Source organism: Cherax quadricarinatus, chromosome 16 (genome assembly GCF_038502225.1).
Source record: "Cherax quadricarinatus isolate ZL_2023a chromosome 16, ASM3850222v1, whole genome shotgun sequence".
NCBI classification, from domain to species: Eukaryota; Metazoa; Arthropoda; class Malacostraca; order Decapoda; family Parastacidae; genus Cherax; species Cherax quadricarinatus.
The window spans coordinates 51528472-51540491 of record NC_091307.1 but is presented as its reverse complement, the minus strand read 5'-3'; positions in this window follow the sequence as shown (position 1 = coordinate 51540491).

The following is a 12020-nucleotide window of genomic DNA, read 5'->3' as shown; positions in this document are numbered from 1 at the left end:
CATCTCTGGCCACCCTTGCTTCATCTCTGGCCACCCTTGCTTCATCTCTGGCCACCCTTCCTTCATCTCTGGCCACCCTTGCTTCATGTCTGGCCACCCTTGCTTCATCTCTGGCCACCCTTGCTTCATCTCTGGCCACCCTTGCTTCATCTCTGGCCACCCTTGCTTCATCTCTGGCCACCCTTGCTACATCTCTGGCCACCCTTGCTTCATCTCTGGCCACCCTTCCTTCATCTCTGGCCACCCTTGCTACATCTCTGGCCACCCTTGCTTCATCTCTGGCCACCCTTGCTTCATCTCTGGCCACCCTTCCTTCATCTCTGGCCACCCTTGCTTCATCTCTGGCCACCCTTCCTTCATCTCTGGCCACCCTTGCTTCATCTCTGGCCACCCCTGCTTCATCTCTGGCCACCCCTGCTTCATTTCCGGCAATCTCTGCTTCATCTTTGGCCATCGAAATATAACCTTATCAAAGACACTCAGGCCACAACATAATAGAGGTACAGACATGTATGCACAGGGCTCCTGACCAGCAAAATGTGATCAGTCATGAAGGTCTCTTCACAAAATTCAATTTTAATAACAAGAACTTACAGTGAGATCAAGTCAACCATGTCCTAAATGAAACAAGCTGGGAAGATATCCTAAACAACAGAGTTCCGAACATTTGCCCAGAAAAAAATGAATTCTGTGGGTCTTGAGATCTGCCCAAGACACATTCCATTAAGAAAAAGAAAGATAAGATGTAACCTAGAAAGAGAGAGACACTCCCTATATAGACAAAGGTGAAGAGTCACGGAACTGCTGAGAGGAGGCCAATATATCTGAAATACGAAGGGAGGCACTGGTCAAAGAAATATCGAACTTAGGCTGAAAGAATCTTACATGAGACAAGAATCACACGAAGAACTAAAAGTCATAAAGGAAATTGAAAAAAAAAAATAATTCTTTTCTTATGCCAGAACTAAGGGAAAAACAACATCCAGTATTGGTCCCCTGCTTAGGCAGGATGGGACATACACAGATGACAACCATGAAATGAGAGAGATATTAAAGTTCCAATACAACTCAGTGTTCAGTGAGCCGCTGCCCAAACTAAGGGTCGACAATCCAAATGAATTCTTTATGAACGAAACCGAAAATTTGGTCATCTCAAAAATCTCGGATATTTTCTAACTCCACAAGACTTTGAAAAGGCAATAAATTACATGCCCATGCACTCTGCCCCAGGCCCAGACTCATGGAACTCTGTGTTCATCAAGAACTGCAAGAAGCCTCTGTTGCATGCCTTCAGCATTCTATGGAGAGGGAACATGTACACAGGGGTCATCCCACACACACTAAAAACAGCAGACATAGCCCCACTCTATATAGGTGGGAGTATAGCAATTGCAAAGAACTACAGACCGATAGCACTAACATCTCATATCATAAAAATCTTTGAGAGGGTTCTAAGAAGCAAGATAGCCAACCACCTAGATACTCATCAGTTACACAACCCAGGGCAACACGGGTTTAGAGCAGGTCGCTCCTGCCTGTCCCAGCTACTGGACCACTATGACAAGGTCCTGGATGCTGTAGAGGATAAGCAAAATACAGATGTATTATACAAAGACTTCGCAAAAGCTTTCGACAAGTGTGACCATGGTGTAATAGCGCACAAAATGCGTGATAAAGGAATAACAGGAAAAGTTGGTAGATGGATCTATAACTTCCTGACAAATAGAAAACAAAGAGCAGTAGTCAACAGAGTAAAGTCTGAGGCGGCTATGGTGAAAGACTCTTTTCCACAAGGCACAGTACTCGCTCTCATTCTATTCTTCATTCTCATTTCTGACATAGACAGAGATGACACCCAGATTACCATGACACCCAGATTACCATGACACCCAGATTACCATGACACCCAAATTACCATGACACCCAGATTACCATGGCAGTGATTTCCATCGAAGACACCGTGAGACTCCAAGCAGACATCAACCAAATCTTCGAATGGGCTACTCAAAACATAAGAACATAAGAACATAATTTAGAAGTTTCAGAGGAACTCGGTGCTAGCGACCACAAATCAATTACATTTAGCATTGAATGGAAGTACGATAGTAGGGATAACTCAGTAACAGTCCCAGATTTTCGCTTAGCAGATTACGATGGGCTTAGAGAACACTTATCATCTGTAGACTGGGGTAACGAAGAGAGCTATCAATATGAGAGTTTTCTGAACACTATACATGCTGCTCAAAGAACGTTTATCCCATATAAAGAAATTAGATCAAATAGAAATGACCCAAAATGGATGAATAATAGGCTGAAATATCTACTAGGGCATAAGAAAGGAATTTATAGGCGTATCAAAAGAGGCGAGGGTCATCTTATGAATCAGTATATTGACATTAAGAGGGACATTAAAAAGGGGATAAGAAAAGCTAAAAGGGACTATGAAATTAAAGTTGCTAGGGATTCTAAAACTAATCCAAAAAGTTTTTTCCAGGTCTATAGAACAAAAGTTAGAGATAAGATAGGTCCCCTTAAAAATAACTATGGGCATCTTACTGACAAAGAGAATGAAATGTGTTCGATTTTAAATAATTATTTTCTCTCGGTTTTTACACAGGAAGACACTAATAATATTCCAGTAATTAATTTTTACAGTGGGCCAGAAGAAGATAAATTATGTAACATCACAGTCACTAGTGAAATGGTTGTGAAGCAGATAGACCGACTGAAGCAAAATAAGTCACCGGGTCCTGATGAGGTTTTTTCAAGGGTTCTTAAGGAATGCAAAATGGAAGTCTGTGAACCATTAACTAATATTTTTAATTTATCTCTTCAAACAGGTGTAGTGTCTGATATGTGGAAGATGGCTAATGTAATTCCTATTTTTAAAACAGGGGACAAGTCGTTACCGTCAAATTACCGCCCAATAAGCCTGACCTCAACTGTAGGCAAATTACTAGAGTCAATTATAGCTGAGATTATAAGAAGCCCTCTCGATAAGCATAGCTTGATTAATGATACTCAGCATGGATTCACAAGAGGCCGGTCTTGTCTAACTAATTTATTAACTTTCTTCAGTAAAGCTTTTGAGGCTATTGACCCCGATAAAGAATTTGATATTATTTACTTAGATTTTAGTAAGGCATTTGATAGAGTTCCGCACCAAAGACTGTTGAAGAAAGTAGCAGCTCATGGCATTGGGGGAAGGGTGCTCTCGTGGATCGAATCATGGCTCACAGACAGGAAGCAGAGAGTGTCCATAAATGGGATTAAATCCGAGTGGGGATCAGTAACGAGTGGCGTTCCACAGGGATCAGTCTTGGGCCCGTTGTTGTTTATAATATATATTATTGATCTTGATGAAGGAATTACTAGTGATATGAGCAAATTCGCCGATGACACGAAGATAGGTAGGATAATTGATTGAAACGTAGATGTTAGGGAACTTCAGGAGGATTTAGACAAACTCTATTCTTGGTCAGAAAAGTGGCAGATGCAGTTCAATGTAGATAAATGCAAGGTTCTGAAGCTCGGGAGTGTCCATAACCCTAGCACTTATAAGTTAAATAATGTAGAACTTAGCCATACAGATTGCGAAAAGGACTTGGGGGTTATGGTAAGCAGCAACCTTAAACCAAGACAGCAATGCCTGAGTGTACGTAATAAGGCAAATAGATTACTGGGATTTATATCAAGAAGTGTAAGCAACAGAAGTCCAGAGGTCATACTGCAGCTTTATACATCATTAGTAAGGCCTCACCTAGATTATGCAGCTCAATTCTGGTCTCCATATTACAGAATGGATATAAATTCGTTAGAAAACATTCAGCGTAGGATGACTAAATTAATACATAGCATTAGAAATCTTCCTTATGAAGAAAGATTGAAGACTCTTAAGTTACATTCACTTGTTAGACGAAAAATGAGGGGAGACCTGATCGAAGTGTATAAGTGGAAGATGGGTATTAATAAAGGGGATATTAAAAAGGTCTTGAGGATATCTCTCCAAGAGAGAACCCGCAGTAATGGATTTAAATTGGATAAGTTTAGATTTAGAAAGGACATAGGAAAGTATTGGTTTGGAAATAGGGTAGTTGATGAGTGGAACAGTCTACCTAGTTGGGTTATTGAGGCTAGGACTTTGGGTAGTTTCAAATTTAGGTTGGATAAGTACATGAGTGGGAAGGGTTGGATTTGAGTGGGACTTTCATACCAGAGCTTATTTCTTGGGTAGCATTGAAAATTGGGTTGGGCAAATGTTTTGTTAGTGGGATGAATTGTAAAGGACCTGCCTAGTATGGGCCAACAGGCCTGCTGCAGTGTTCCTCCTTTCTTATGTTCTTATGTTCTTATAAGAACGAAGGAACACTGCAGAAGGCCTACTGGCCCATGCGAGGCAGGTCCAAGTCTCCTACCGGCTTAAGCCAATGCACCCAACATAGTCAGGTCAGGTCACATTGACTTAAGGGAGGAACACGGCAACCGACCTGGTAGCACAAGCTATCAGGTCCAACTCACACCCACCCACATCCACTCATGTATTTATCCAACTTATTTTTAAAGCTACACAACGTTCTGGCCTCTATAACTGTACTTGGGAGTTTGTTCCACTCATCTACAACTCTATTACCAAACCAGTACTTTCCTATATCCTTCCTGAATCTGAATTTTTCGAACTTAAAACCATTGCTGCGAGTCCTGTCTAGGCTAGATATTTTCAGTTAATGTTGCAGTTTAAAAACTGTAGTGTAAAGCACCCTTCTGGCAAGACAGTGATGGAGTGTATGATGGTGAAAGTTTTTCTTTTTCGGGCCACCCTGCCTTGGTGGGAATCGGCCAGTGTGATAATAAAAATAATAATAATATTTACATCCCCTTTATTTATTCCTGTCTTCCATTTATACACCTCAATCATATCCCCCCCGAATTCTACGTCTTTCTAGAGAGTGCAGATTCAGGGCCCTTAGTCTATCCTCATAGGGAAGGTTTCTGATACATGGGATCAACTTTGTCATCCTCCTTTGTACATTTTCCAGAGCATTTATATCCATTCTGTAATACGGTGACCAAAACTGTACAGCATAATCTAAATGAGGCCTAACCAAGGATGTATAGAGTTGAAGAACAACCTGAGGACTCCTATTATTTATGCTTCTTGATATGAAGTCAAGGATTCTATTAGCTTTATTGCGAACACTTACGCACTGTTGGTTTCAGATTACTGCTAACCAGAACTCCTAAATCTTTTTCGCAATCCGTAATATTAGGATCTACATTATTTAGTTTATATGTGGCATGGTTATTGTCCTGTCCAACATTTAGAACTTTGCATTTGTCTATATTAAACTGCATCTGCCACTTCCCCGACCACTGCATCAGTCTATTCAAATCTTCCTGGAGAGCTCTAATGTCCTCGTCAGAATGAATTCGACGGCCTATTTTGGTGTCATCGGCAAACTTGCTGATGTCGCTCTTTATGCCCTCGTCTGTCGTTTATGTAGATTGTGAACAGCAGGGGGCCCAACACTGACCCCTGTGGAACACCGCTCGTGACGCTTTCCCACACTGATTTCTCCCCATTTATGCAAACTCTCTGCTGCCTATTTGTCAACCATGCCTCTATCCAGGAAAAAAATTCTCCTCCTATTCCATGTGCCTTAATTTTCCTCAATAGTCTCTGATGTGGGACCCTGTCAAAAGCCTTACTGAAGTCCATATACACAATATCATATTCATTACCATGATCTACCTCCTCAAATACCTTAGTGAAAAAAAGTTAATAAATTCGTAAGGCAGGAACGCCCCTTTGTAAAACCATGCTGAAATTCGTTGTTTAATTTATGCTTTTCAAGGTGGCTACGAACTGCCTCGGCAGTTCAACGAGGAGAAATTTCATTTACTCACATATGGAAAACTTGAAAAAATTAAAAATGTTTTAGGGTATACGACAAATTCTAACCAGACAATAGATCGAAAAAGAAATGTTAAGGACCTGGGAGTGATAATGTCAGAGGATCTCTCCTTCAAAGACCACAACAATGTATCTACCTCGTCTGCTAGGAAAATGATAGCATGGATAATGAACCTTCAAAACTAGGGCGCCAAGCCCATGATGATCCTCTTCAAATCGCTTGTTCTCTCTAGGCTGGAATACTGCTGTACACTAACTGCCACCTTCAAGGCTGGAGACACTGCAGACCTGGAGAGCGTACAAAGAACTTTCATGGCACACTTAAGTACAATAAGGTACCTAAATTACTGGGAACGGTTGAAGGTCTTGATCTGCATTCCTTGGAATGCAGGCGAGAGAGATACATGATAATATACACTTGGAAGGTCTTGAAGGGATTGGTACCAAACCTGCACACGAAAATCACTCCCTATGAAAGCAAAAGACTCGGGAGGAGATGTAACATTTCCCCGATGAAAAGCAGGCACGCCACGAATAACTGAAAGACAACACATTAAGTGTCCGGGGCCCAAGACTCTTCAACTGCCTCCCAGCATACATAAGGGGGATTACCAATAGACCCTTGGCTGTCTTCAAGAAGGCCCCATACAGGCACCTAAAGTCAGTACCTGCTGTAGTTCGAATGGCAGTTTACATGCGGCCAGCAGTAGCAGCCTGGTTGATCAGACCCTGATCCACCATGACGCCTGGTCTCAGACCGAGCCGCAGGGGCGTTGACCCCCGGAACCCTTTCCAGGTAAACTCCAGGTAAACCCTTGCTTCATCTCTGATCAGTTTTGTTCATCTCTGGCACACCCTTGCTTCATCTCTGGCAGCCCTTGCTTCATCTTTGGCCACCCTTGCTTCATCTATGGCCTTCTCTGCTTCATCTCTGGCAGTCCCTGCTTCATCTCTGGCCACCCTTGCTTCATCTCTGGCAGCCCTTGCTTCATCTCTGGCACACCCTTGCTTCATCTCTGGCAGCCCTTGCTTCATCTCTGGCAGCCCTTGCTTCATCTTTGGCCACCCTTGCTTCATCTCTGGCAGCCCTTGCTTCATCTCTGGCACACCCTTGCTTCATCTCTGGCAGCCCTTGCTTCATCTCTGGCAGCCCTTGCTTCATCTCTGGCACACCCTTGCTTCATCTCTGGCAGCCCTTGCTTCATCTCTGGCACACCCTTGCTTCATCTCTGGCAGCCCTTGCTTCATCTCTGGCAGCCCTTGCTTCATCTCAGGCACCCCCTTGCTTCATCTCTGGCAGCCCTTGCTTCATCTCTGGCAGCCCTTGCTTCATCTCTGGCAGCCCGTGCTTCATCTCTGGCAGCCCTTGCTTCATCTCTGGCACACCCTTGCTTCATCTCTGGCAGCCCTTGCTTCATCTTTGGCCACCCTTGCTTCCTCTCTGGCAGCCCTTGCTTCATCTCTGGCACACCCTTGCTTCATCTCTGGCAGCCCTTGCTTCATCTCTGGCAGCCCTTGCTTCATCTTTGGCCACCCTTGCTTCATCTCTGGCAGCCCTTGCTTCATCTCTGGCACACCCTTGCTTCATCTCTGGCAGCCCTTGCTGCATCTCTGGCAGCCCTTGCTTCATCTCTGGCACACCCTTGCTTCATCTCTGGCAGCCCTTGCTTCATCTCTGGCACACCCTTGCTTCATCTCTGGCAGCCCTTGCTTCATCTCTGGCAGCCCTTGCTTCATCTCTGGCACACCCTTGCTTCATCTCTGGCAGCCCTTGCTTCATCTCTGGCAGCCCTTGCTTCATCTCTGGCAGCCCTTGCTTCATCTCTGGCAGCCCTTGCTTCATCTCTGGCAGCCCTTGCTTCATCTCTGGCAGCCCTTGCTTCATCTCTGGCAGCCCTTGCTTCATCTCTGGCAGCCCTTGCTTCATCTCTGGCAGCCCTTGCTTCATCTCTGGCAGCCCTTGCTTCATCTCTGGCAGCCCTTGCTTCATCTCTGGCACACCCTTGCTTCATCTCTGGCAGCCCTTGCTTCATCTCTGGCAGCCCTTGCTTCATCTTTGGCCACCCTTGCTTCATCTCTGGCAGCCCTTGCTTCATCTCTGGCAGCCCTTGCTTCATCTCTGGCACACCCTTGCTTCATCTCTGGCAGCCCTTGCTTCATCTCTGGCAGCCCTTGCTTCATCTCTGGCAGCCCTTGCTTCATCTCTGGCAGCCCTTGCTTCATCTTTGGCCACCCTTGCTTCATCTTTGGCCACCCTTGCTTCATCTATGGCCTTCTCTGCTTCATCTCTGGCCTTCTCTGCTTCATCTCTGGCCATTCCTGCTTCAATATCTTCCCCATCGCTTCTCTGCTTATCCTTTAGCGTATTCTTGAAGCCGTGTCTGGGAAGTGTGAAGTTGTGCCCGTGTGGAGAAATTTTCTCCAGGAGGGGGGTATCAGCCCCCTTCAGCCCCTTTCAGCCCCTTTCAGCCCTGAGGGGCCCAGCCCTCTCAGAAGAGGCAAATATCTTGTTTACTGCTACAGCGAGTAATTGACCCCAGATGCAGTATCAGTATGTGACGTGGCTCGACGCTCCGTGCGGTCCTGTGTTGCAAAGTGTAGCTTAATAAAAGACAGTTCATCTCTTACCTTAGCAGGACAATTAAGGAAAATCCTGCTCCCACTTTATTACCATAGTAAAGATAGTGGACATTGTTGTCTATGTTTAAGACAGCAAGATTTAAACATTCTGCTTTGCTTCATCGAGGAAGTGGCAAGGAAGCAAAAGTACTATGTCAGCTTTTCCTTTGTGCTGGGGCAGTGACGGCATGGGGTGCTGTGGCGTCTTCAGATTACTTTTGACTCTACTGAGAGTGACACTGACGCCAGGATAACCAACAAAGAACGATCTGTGCGTTAGTGTGAACAAAGTGTCTCACAAAACACGATAAACACTTACAGAGAAGTGTAATCAACTTCTTAGTGATATTGTGTGAACAATTATTGATGAACAGTGTAACAACGAGTGTTGCGATCCAACAGAGTGTAGTGCGACATTCTTCAAAGAACACTATTCTTCAATCAACTCAACGGATATCCGGGCGTAATTATGGGTCAGATACATATACCCAGGTAAGTGTTCTAACTTGTGATGTACTACTATTGACTGAGCAGTTGAGTATGAAGTCGTGAGTTAGTCACTTATCATAAACCCCGGTGATATGCGGACCTTTGAGTCCACACAAGTAAGTTTGTCAGCAATCAGTGAATGAAATATGCTGACTTAACACCCCCTAGGGGTAATTTATAATCTTACAAATTATAACTCCTTACAGCCCGTTGAGAGATGACTTCGACAGCTTCTCAAGACCTCGTCTGCAGGGGCGGCTGTGCAGGCGATGAGCTGTCTTTCTAAGTTAAGTTTCCATACATTTAAACTTAGCTGGTAATGCCATTTCTCAACAGCCCGGGAAGTGTGAAGCCGTGTCTTGGAAGTATGAAGCCGTGTCTGGGAAGTGTGAAGCTGTGTCTGAGAAGTCTGAAGCCGTGTGTTGAAAGTGTGAAACGTGTCTTGGAAGTGTGAAGCCGTGTCTTGGAAGTGTGAAGCGTGTCTGAGAAGTGTGAAGCTGTGTGTGGGAAGTGTGAAGCATGTCTGAGAAGTGTGAAGCCGTTTCTGAGAAGTGTGAAGCCGTGTCTGAGAAGTGTGAAGCCGTGTCTTGGAAGTGTGAAGCCGTGTCTTGGAAGTGTGAAGCGTGTCTGAGAAGTCTGAAGCCGTGTGTGGGAAGTGTGAAGCATGTCTGGGAAGTGTGAAGCCGTGTCTAAGAAGTGTGAAGCGTGTCTGAGAAGTGTGAAACCGTGTCTGAGAAGTGTGAAGCCGTGTCTTGGAAGTGTGAAGCTGTGTCTTGGAAGTGTGAAGCCGTGTCTGGGAAGTTTGAAGCCGTGCCTGGGAAGTGTGAAGCCGTGTCTGGGAAGTTTGAAGCCGTGCCTGAGAAGTGTGAAGCCGTACCATGGAAGTGTGTAGCCGTGCCTGGAAAGTGTGAAGCCGTGTCTGGGAAGTGTGAAGCCGTACTTTGGAAGTGTGAAGCCGTGTCTGGAAAGTGTGAAGCCGTGTCTGGGATGTGTGGAGCCGTGCCTGGTTATCTGTGAGCGGCCTGGCTGGCAAAGAAGACATCACCACATGAAAGACGAGTTAAATGGCTGAGTGGTCGCTGATGTGACCAGTCGCCGTAAACTGGCGATAATGTTTATGGTATTCTGTACACACTCAGTCCTCTGGTGTCTTGAGAAATATTTTTAAATTTTTATTTAGTCTTTCAATGCATACACGATGAGAATAATAACCTGTTGAGAAAATTGATCCTGTGAAATACTGAAATTTTACGAGGATTTTGTGGAGATTATCACAACCCAAAATCCACTTTTTATCCCAGTTACGTTAACAAAACTTGTAACCGTCTAGTAGACTGCCAAAACTGTCAGTACATGTTATAATTATCATCTCCAGAGTTATGTTTCGGACTGTAACTAAATGGTCATAACTATGACCATAATTTTTAAAGGGGTGGACCAGTAAGCCAGCTGAAGGCTTCGGTCAGATGACCAAAAGCTCCAACTGAGGGTCATCATCTGACTAAGTCCCGCGTCAGGAAACACATGTCCTGTTTCCTGACGAACCTTCCCTAACCTAACTAGGCTCATGTCTTACTTAATTCACCTTCAAAGTAGTGGATACCTACAATGACCTAAAATTGTGATAACTTTGCCATACAGTACGTAAATCTTCAATAAAAGGCCGCTGGTCAACGCATTCACCCGCTGCCAGGCAAACTGCATCAATCCTAATATTCCTCAATCATATCACATCCATCAATCATCCATGGGCAGAGGAAGAAGTGGAAGAACCAGCACTCATCCATGGGCAGAGGAAGAAGTGGGAGAACCAGCACTCATCCATGGGCAGAGGAAGAAGTGGGAGAACCAGCACTCATCCATGGGCAGAGGAACAAGTGGAAGAACCAGCACTCATCCATGGGCAGAGGAAGAAGTGGGAGAACCAGCACTCATCCATGGGCAGAGGAAGAAGTGGGAGAACCAGCACTCATCCATGGGCAGAGGAAGAAGTGGGAGAACCAGCACTCATCCATGGGCAGAGGAAGAAGTGGAAGAACCAGCACTAGGCAGATCATCATGCTGGAGATTAACGAAGAGGAGAACAGCTTCTCACAACATCTCCTCGATTCTTGTTTGTTCTCTGAAACCTTCCTCGTAAAATAATTACAAACACGGCAGTATCCAGGTGTTAAACCAGTGGAAGTAGTAGAAGTAGTAGTAATAGTAACGGAAGTAATAGTAGCAGTCGTATCAGTAGCAGCAGCAGTAGTAGTTTGAACTGGTGATTAAGGATCCTTGTTACCTATATATACTTTATTTGTTCCTTCACTGTTTGTAACAACTAAATGCAGCACTTGTTTATGTGCCTCTTGTCTACAATATTTATAATACAACAGTTTAATATTATTGGCGGTGGTAACTCCTCTCTCCTACCCCCACTCCTACCCTCCCCACACACACATGAAGCCAGCGTTACACAGACACTCTCGGTGGTAACTCCTCTCTCCTACCCCCACTCCTACCCTCCCCCCACACACATGAAGCCAGCGTTACACAGACACTCTCGGTGGTAACTCCTCTCTCCTACCCCCACTCCTACCCTCCCCACACACACATGAAGCCAGCGTTACACAGACACTCGCGGTGGTAACTCCTCTCTCCTACCCCCACTCCTACCCTCCCCACACACACATGAAGCCAGCGTTACACAGACACTCTCGGTGGTAACTCCTCTCTCCTACCCCCACTCCTACCCTCCCCACACACACATGAAGCCAGCGTTACACAGACACTCTCGGTGGTAACTCCTCTCTCCTACCCCCACTCCTACCCTCCCCCCACACACATGAAGCCAGCGTTACACAGACACTCTCGGTGGTAACTCCTCTCTCCTACCCCCACTCCTACCCTCCCCACACACACATGAAGCCAGCGTTACACAGACACTCTCGGTGGTAACTCCTCTCTCCTACCCCCACTCCTACCCTCCCCACACACACATGAAGCCAGCGTTACACAG